Genomic DNA, 9,075 nt, shown 5'->3' on the forward strand with positions numbered 1-9,075 from the left:
GTCTTCCTGTCAGAAAACTCTGGGCGTAGTGGGTACCGAATAGAGTATCCCATAGTGAGTTAGTGTGTTATCGTATGTTTAGTGCTTTCTCTTTTGTTATAGTGTAGTAGTCTTTTAGTATAGTTCATAGTGTGTTCTCTTACTAGTGTATTGTCTGGTAATAGTGCATATTATAGTGTAGAGAGTAATAGCTATAGTGAGTAGTAGTAGTAGTAGCATTAACTATACCTATTATAGTTAACCTAGTGTGTATGGTTCTTGTCATGTTAGTGATTTAGACATCTAATGAAATGAGAAATACTCATGTCCCATACTAATATACAAGATATATAACTAAGAAATCAACGACAGTTGGACGGATAACCACTACCCTAAGCCCACAATCAAACAAGAACAGGAAATAAGGTGAGATATCGATCCTAAGTCCTTCAAGTCTTACTTATATAATTATATTAGCGTGGTTACATTTTATAAGAAGATTTGTTTAATAAAAGTATTGTCCAAAAGAAACATTTAAAAACTTGATTATTTATCCAAAATAGTTTTGAAAACGTAGAATCTATTTATAAGGCATAGTGATAAATCACATGTGATTTGAACTAGGGATAGTGAATCACATGTGATTAATTTCCGTAACATGAATAATTGTCTTGTATAAATTGCCATAAACATGTATAATCAACTTGTACCCCCCCCCCCCCTAAAACATATAAAACATTTGAAAGGTTCATTTAAGGGGTATGAACTCACCTGAAATCGCGTAAATCGGGTGAATCGGGGAAATCTAGTGTACGTGTTGGTTGAGCGTTTTGTACCAAATAACGACTTGTGCACCTTTTAGGACCCTAATGTCATATGAAATATGTATTTTAATAGAGATTAATCATTTTATGCTTTTCATTAAAGTATTTAGGCATTCTAGCATCGATTCGGGGTTTTAAGGCCTAGAAGGGGTTCCCAGGAGTGGTACAAGGCCAAGAGGGGTTTGCGGGGGAGTCCATGAGTTCACTCCCTTGGATTTTATGGCCCAAAGGCCACTCCTTGGGATTTTACGGCTGTAATCCCCCTAGGCTTGTCCGTAAACTCATGTATTCCTCCAAAAGTGCAAGTTAAGGCCTTATTTCACTTCCCTAATTTTCTAGCAAGTGCCTAGGACCAATTTGGAGGGTTAAAATCCTCATTTTGTGACATTTTGGGGAGTTTACGGTCCTAGCTTAGGCTTGGGCCATAAACTCCATTTTGTTCTTCAAAAGGACATGTTAAATGGTCCAAAACACTTTCCAACACTTTAGATAAATTTTTGAAGGCCTTAGATGGGGTTTTGGGGACTTTTTGGCATAATTATTGGGTGTTTACGGCCCAAGCTTAGTCTTGGCCGTAAACTCCTCTTTTTGTCTCTAAATTGTGTTGTTTAATGGCCTTAAACATTTCCTAGGATCATAGCTAATTTCCTACATGCCCTAGATGAGTTTTTGGGACTTTTACCAAGGGTGTTTATGGCCTAAGCATGAGCTTGGGCCGTAAACTCCTTTTTAGGCTTCAAAATCTTAAGTTTTCATGTCCAAAATCACCTAGGTAAATCCCTTAATTAGTGCACAAGCTTAAAGGAAGGAAAAATGGGGCTTTTCGCAAAGTTTTAGGTGTTTACGGCATAAGGGGCTTCCTAGGCCGTAAACTCCCTTTTGTTCCCTAAATCCTATGACTTTTGGCCTCTAAATACAATGAAGTATGTTTAGAATAAGATAGGGAATAAATCCTTACGTTTGGAAGCTGGAATTTGCGGTTTTGGAGTCGGGTTCGGGTCTAGAGAGAGAAAGTAGTGAGAGAGAGAGAGAGAGAGTGAATGAGTGGTAAAAGGGCTTAAAAGTGGTGTTCATTTGATTATATATGTCTCGGGTATTGCATCTGGTACACTGCTACCCGATGCTAAAGTTTAACGGGGTCAAAACTTTTTACTCGGGTGAAGTGGTTGAAAAGTAATATAACTCTATTTAGCTAAACGGGGTTAACACTTACAAGTTATAATTACTTATGATAATATCAGGAAATATAAATAACTAGATATCTATTTATTGACGACCCCAAACATTACGGAAAAATAACATATATCAACGAGTTCCGTTAGTGAAGATGGGATTTTGTAACGGAAATAAATTTGGGTTGTCACATCAGCGGCTGCAATTTACCGTGTGGTCGCTGGTGCTCGGCCTTAACCTGACAACAGGTCAGGCACCTCTCGACGAACCAAGCAACATCCCTCTTCATATAGGGCCACCAATACTCCTTCTTTAGGTCCAAATACATCTTAGTAGCCCCAGGATGGATCGAGAATTTCGATCGATGTGCTTCCTCCATCAAAATAGTACGCGTACCGCCCAAAAACGGTACCCAAATCCGACCCTGGAATGTCATAAGTCCCCGACCATCCGTAACGAATTCCGATACCTGACCGACAACCCGCTCCCTCTTCTGGTTTTCTGGTCTCGCAGCCTCAGCCTGGGCGCCTCGGATGGTGTCCAAAATCGGAGTCATCACCATCAACCTCATACAAACATCTTGGATCGGGGCGCTTTCCGCCCTACGCCTCAACGCATCGGCCACGACATTAGCCTTGCCTGGGTGGTACAGGATCTTACAATCATAATCCTTCACCACATCCAACCATCTCCTCTGACGCATATTCAGATTTGGCTGATCCATCAAGTACTTCAGACTCTTGTGGTCCGTGTATATGGTACACTGAACCCCATAAAGATAGCATCGCCAGATCTTGAGGGCAAACACCACAGCCCCCAATTGCAGGTCGTGGGTGGGATATCCCGACTCATGAGGCTTCAGCTGCCTCGAAGCATACGCTATAACGTGTCCCCTCTGCATAAGCACTGCCCCTAATCCAGATATAGATGCATCACAGTATACCACAAAATCCTCTATCCCTTCCGGGAGTGCAAGCACCGGGGCCTCGCACAATTTCTGACGAAGGGTCTCGAATGAGGACTGCTGCTCCAGACCCCATGAAAATGCAACACCCTTCCGGGTCATCTTAGTAAGTGGCACGACGATCTTGGAGAAATCCCTGATAAACCTTCGAGAATAGCCGTCCAACCCCAGAAAGCTCCTAATCTCAGTGGGCGATCTCGGCACTTCCCATCTCATCACCGCCTAGATCTTGGCCGGATCAACCAATATCCCCTTCTGGTTAACAAGGTGTCCTAGGAACTGGACCTCTCGTAACTAGAAATCACACTTGGAGAATTTGGCGTACAGCGTCTCCGATCTTAATACTCCAAGAATCTCCCTCAAAGGATCCTCATGCTTCTCCCTAGACCTCGAATATACCAAAATATCATCAATGAATACGATCACCGACCGATCCAGCATCGGTCTACACACCCTGTTCATAAGATCCATGAACGTAGCCGGGGGAATGGTGAGCCCAAAAGGCATCACCACAAACTCGTAATGCCCGTAACGAGTTCTAAATGCAGTCTTCTGGATATCTTCATCCCGAACCCTCATCTGATGATAACCCGGCCTCAAGTCTATCTTAGAGAACCAAGATGCCCCCTGCAACTGATCGAACAGATCATCGATCCTAGGTAACGAACACTGGTTTTTAACCGTCAACTTGTTCAACTCCCGGTAATCGATACACATCCGGTGTGAACCATCCTTTTTCTTGACAAATATAATCGACGCTCCCCAAGGTGAGCTACTCGGTCGAATAAACCCCTTTCCCAACAACTCCTGAAGCTGCGAGGATAACTCCTGCATTTCCGGTGGAGCGAGGCGATAAGGCGCCTTGGCGATGGGCGCTGCTCCCGAAACCAGATCGATACGGAACTCCACTTGCCTATCCGGAGGCACACCTGGTAGTTCTTCGGGGAACACATCCGATAACTCGTACACTACTGGAACCTCGTCAACCGAATTTGGCCTCCCCGCGGCCACTCGAGTGTCCATCACATAGGCTATGAATCCACTGCAGCCCTGCTGCAAACTCTGTCTCGCCCTGGAAACCGAACAAAACGCTGACCCAAACCGGGTCCCCTCGCCATACACAGTAAGCACTCCCCTACTAGGGTCTCGTATAGTCACCAACTGTCTCTCGCAGTCAATGACTGTCCCAAACTTACTCAACCAGTCCATGCCCACGATGACGCAGACATCTCCCATCGCTATAGGAACCAAGTCTATAGGGAACTTGACACCAAATATTTCGAGCACACATCCTCGAATCACGTCAGTGGTGTATACCGCTTTCTCATCAGCTATGGAAACCCCCAGGGGTCGACTCATCACCTACCGATCAATACCAATGTGCTGGCTAAAAGTCAAAGATACAAAAGACCGACTCGCACCCGAGTCAAATAATACCAAGGTAGGTACAAAATTCACAAGAAAAGTACCTACGCATATCATAATATAGGCACAATATCTCATCATAAAAATAAATACACGAAAGAATACATACCAGCCACGACATCGGGCGCCGCGCGGACCTCCTCTGCAGCCACGACATCGGGCGCCGCGCGGACCTCCTGGTGAAGCTGAGGACACTAGACCTTACGATGGCCGGTCTGGTTGCAATGAAAGCAAACCATAAATCCCTTGGGGCAATCACTAGCGATGTGCTCCTCCTTGCTACACTTGTAGCAAGCACCTGATCGACATGCCCCCTCATGACCCTTGCCACACTTTCTGCAAGTGCGGCCCTTCTGACCTCCTGTCCTCGAATCGGCGGACTTGGTCCGCTTGGCTGTCGGCTAGGACTGAGCCGGTCGCCGATCCACCCGCTGAGACTCAGCCTCCTCCCTGACGTGAGTCTCCAACTCGATCTCTCTCTTCCTGGAATTTTCCTGGAGCTCAGCAAAGGTCTGGTACGACGAGTTCGATACAAACTCCCGAATATCCCTCCTTAGTACACCCAAATATCGGCTCATCCGAGCCTGCTCAGTGGACACCTGCTCAGGGAAGAACATCACCCTCTCATGAAACATCTGACTGATCACAATAACCGAATCATTACCCTGCTTGAGGGTCAAGAACTACTGAACCAACCGTTCCCTCTCCACCGGGGGAACATACTGGTCTCTGAACATAGAAGTAAATCTCTCCCAAGTCAAGGATGAAATCTCTGCAAGAGTGAAGTTCGCCGTCACGAACTTTAACCAATCCTTTGCTCCAAGGCAGAGCTAGTTCAAAGCGAACCGCACCCTCAGATGCTCCGGACATGAACATGTGTAGATGCATCCCTCAATATCAGCAATCCATCTCATCGCAGTGATCGGATCCTGCGTCCCATCAAACTTGGGTGGCTTCGTGTTGCTGAACTCCCAGAATAGCAACGAGTCACCTCCCTGTGGTCTGGCAGCAGCCACAGCTGCGGTAGTTGCAGCGGCTGAAGCCTAAGTCACTGCGGCGTACCGCTCATCGAAAGTCTCCATCAGTGTGGTCTTGATAAACCCAAACATCTCCAGAATCTCGGCACGGATCGCCGCAACCACCTCCTCGTGAATCATCTTACGAAGCTCCTCATCACTCACACCGCTCATCCCAGGTCTGTGGTGTGGCTCAACCATAATGCCTCTGAAATACAACATAAAAATATCAGAGACTCCATCGAGCATAATCGCACTTGATAGCACAACCCTACTCGGTCTCCGATACCCAAAGGATTCTTACTTGGGTTGCCCACTGGCCCGGTGTCTTCAGTAGTACGGGCCCAATACTACTGACTACACCGCATCAGCATTCACCCCAAGTCCTCCTCCCTAGAGCCCAGATCGTGAGTACTCTATTCTTGCTATGCACTAGCTACCTACTCGCTCTCAAAGTATCTCATAGCAGCAGGTTCCCCGAGACTAAGGCATCACAAATTAGGCCACTCTAGTCCTAATATGAATACCTAGTCTACTAGCATGCATATCATATCATAACATATCTCATAACACATATTGTAAGGCTGTTTTGGGGATTGTACCGTTCGGGCGCTGGCTGACCGTACACACTGCTTCTCCTTGAATATTACGAAATCTCTTATAAATTTTTTTATGCTTTTATTAATTAAAATTTTTCCTCAAATCCCCGGTTTGAGTTCAGTTACGCCCAAAGGTGCATCCGAATCCCTCGAACCAAGGCCCTGATACCAACTTGTAACAACGTAAATTTTCAAAACAATTTTTTAATTTTTGCAAACATCAAAAACCAACATCTAATATTCTGAAATCACATGTGTAACAAACGTCATTGTAACAAAATACAACCCGTGATCATAAAACAGTTCCCTCGTCAGTGTGTACAATCAAGCTGGCGCCTTCCCACGGTCCTCGCTAGTACCTGAGACACATAATACAACAACTGTAAGCATAAATGCTTAGTGAGTTCCCCAAAATACTACTTATGCACATATGCCTTTCCATGCCCTGACCTTCCGGTCCATGTGTCTCAGGGGACTTCCGTCCTGACTCGGTAAACCTTCCGGTCCTACCTGCGTCAACCTTATGGTCCACATCACAACGCCTTCCGGCTCATATCATATATGCCTTCCGGCCCATAACATAATGCCTTCCGGCCCATATCAAACATAGCATACATAGCACATACAAAAGATTAACGTATCATATACAAGGCATACAACTCATAACATATCTGACCTTCTGGTCACACAATAAAAACCCTTCTAGGTACAGTATAGTGAGAAAACTCACCTCATGGAAAGTCTAGAATCTCGCGAACTCACTATCTCCAAATCCCAACGAAGACTCAACCTTGCCTAATCATAACGCATATTATTTTAATTAATATAGACTTCCACAACTAGACTTTACCCCTTATCATCATTCCTCAGAGGGTAAAAAACCATTTTACCCTTCCTTGACTCAAAGTCCACATGTTGACCAAAACCCTAAAAGTCAACCTTTTGAGTACGCAGGGTATACAGCTTGATGTACGCGGGGCGTACATCGCCAACCCAGGAATCGGGGTCTCCACCCAGTACGCTGCGCGTACTGGGAGTTACGCCCATCGTAACCATCAGACTTATACATTCGTCATTTCCCGTCTTAATCGGTTAAGCCATAACTTCAACTTCTAGATCCCACTTTATTTAAGCATCCTTACCCATTAAGTCGAAATCTTTAAGCCTTTGCATGGCTGTAAAGGCTCTTACACTCCTTAACTCCTTTCCATTTCAACTCAAGGATCTAGATCTCATGCATGGCCAAACATTCACGTCCAAAATTACATTTTTATGAATCTACAACTTAAATAAACCAGAAATACGATGGATCTAAGCTAATGGAGACCATTTGCTCATAAAGTCTCCACCTTTGGGACCAAAACCCTAGAAAATGGTCCATAAAGCATACCACAAGAACTACAAGTAAAGATCCGAACTTTTTACCTTAGAATGAAGCTCCAACCTTTGCAAAGCCCGGATCTACACTTGAACACCAACTTCTAGCCTTCCCAATGGACTCTTCTTCTTCTTTGCTACCATGAAATGACACCACCAAGCTTAGAGCACACACAAATGGGCTACGGACGAATAAACACTCTCTTAGGGTTTCTTTATGAGCGATGGTGGCTGAGGAGTCGGGCCAACACATCCCTTTTATAGCCAACCCAACAATTAGGGTTTTTAATTCTAGACCGGTTACGCCCAACGTAACCGAGGGGGAACGCGTACAAATGAAGCGCGCGAGTACGCATAGCGTACTCCTAGTACGTCCAGCGTACTCGCTCATCATGCAAAACCCTAAATGACGTTAAATTAAAAATGTAGGCTTAAACAAAAGGGTACCTGGATTTCGGGCTGTTACAGTGAAAATGGTAGCAGATATGTCGGATAATTCAGATAGGTTGTTAAACATGGTCTTGGCCATTACCATTTCAGGTTATATAATAATTCCTCAAAGCTTCTGATTATATCATTTCTTGATCATGTTTATTTGAATTTTTTATCAAACGATGACAAAATGATAGTCTCTTAATTGAATTCTATTTGGGTACCTTTCTTTATTCAGATCACCCAAAACACACAGTAACAAACCATCATTACCTGACATTACACTTATTTAAAAGACTTTTTTCAATTTTCAGAAAGAAGAGCCACGAAGCTCGTAAATCCGAAGCTGCAAAAATGATAGGGGAACAAGACGAGACGAACCTTGCGTTTCCATAAGTTTACCATAAGCTCTTCATCAGTCGGGAAGAACCTGAACCCTAGTGGTGATTAGAGGCCACCATTGTTAATGGAATTAAGCTTTTTCCATTTCCTAATTTTGAAAAGGATAGAAGAAAAAAAGTGAAATCCTTTTTTAGGTAAGAAAAAGTGTCAGAGTAGTGCTAAGATTAATCCGATTAGTGCTTAGATTAAACCCCAAAGTTGCTGACGAGGCAGAAGTCTACTAGGCTCCAAGTGTTGCTGACGAGGCTACATGTCATCATTTTGTTACCTATTTGGCAGATCTAACCGGTTCTAATGGGTTGTTTACCCAAATTAGCTGGTAAAACACAAGTTGATGCCCTTAGAAAGCAAAAAAATAAGATGACAGACCTTTTAAACCAAAACACGTAAATTTGTTAAGCTATAGTGACATTTACCCTTCCCAAACTCCACAAGAGCTTATAAATATCTCAATGCAAAGATATATTTCTTTAGAAACTTTCTTAGCCCTAAAAGAATAAAATATTTGTTAATTATATGCTTCTTGACCAAATATAAGTTGAACAAATATCATTAGTTATATTGTTTGCGAATTTGAGATTGGATATTTTATCCTTTCTTCACAAAATATAAAATATTTTATCCTTTCTTGGCTCTGAAAGGATAAAATATTTGTTAATTATATGCTTCTTGACCAAATATAAGTTGAACAAATATCATTAATTATATTGTTTGCAAATGTGGGATTAGATATTATTGATAATGACATTCCAAAACTTGCAACATTATTATTTACTTCTTTTTTTTTTGTAACGATCGATGTATCGGGTTCTTTAATGAAATGAAATAAAAAACAAAGGTGGACAAGATTATCATCGATAACATATATAAATAAAGAAAACCCA

The sequence above is a fragment of the Lactuca saligna genome, chromosome 2 (assembly GCF_052625555.1).
Source record: "Lactuca saligna cultivar CGN05327 chromosome 2, ASM5262555v1, whole genome shotgun sequence".
In the NCBI taxonomy this organism is placed as follows: Eukaryota; Viridiplantae; Streptophyta; class Magnoliopsida; order Asterales; family Asteraceae; genus Lactuca; species Lactuca saligna.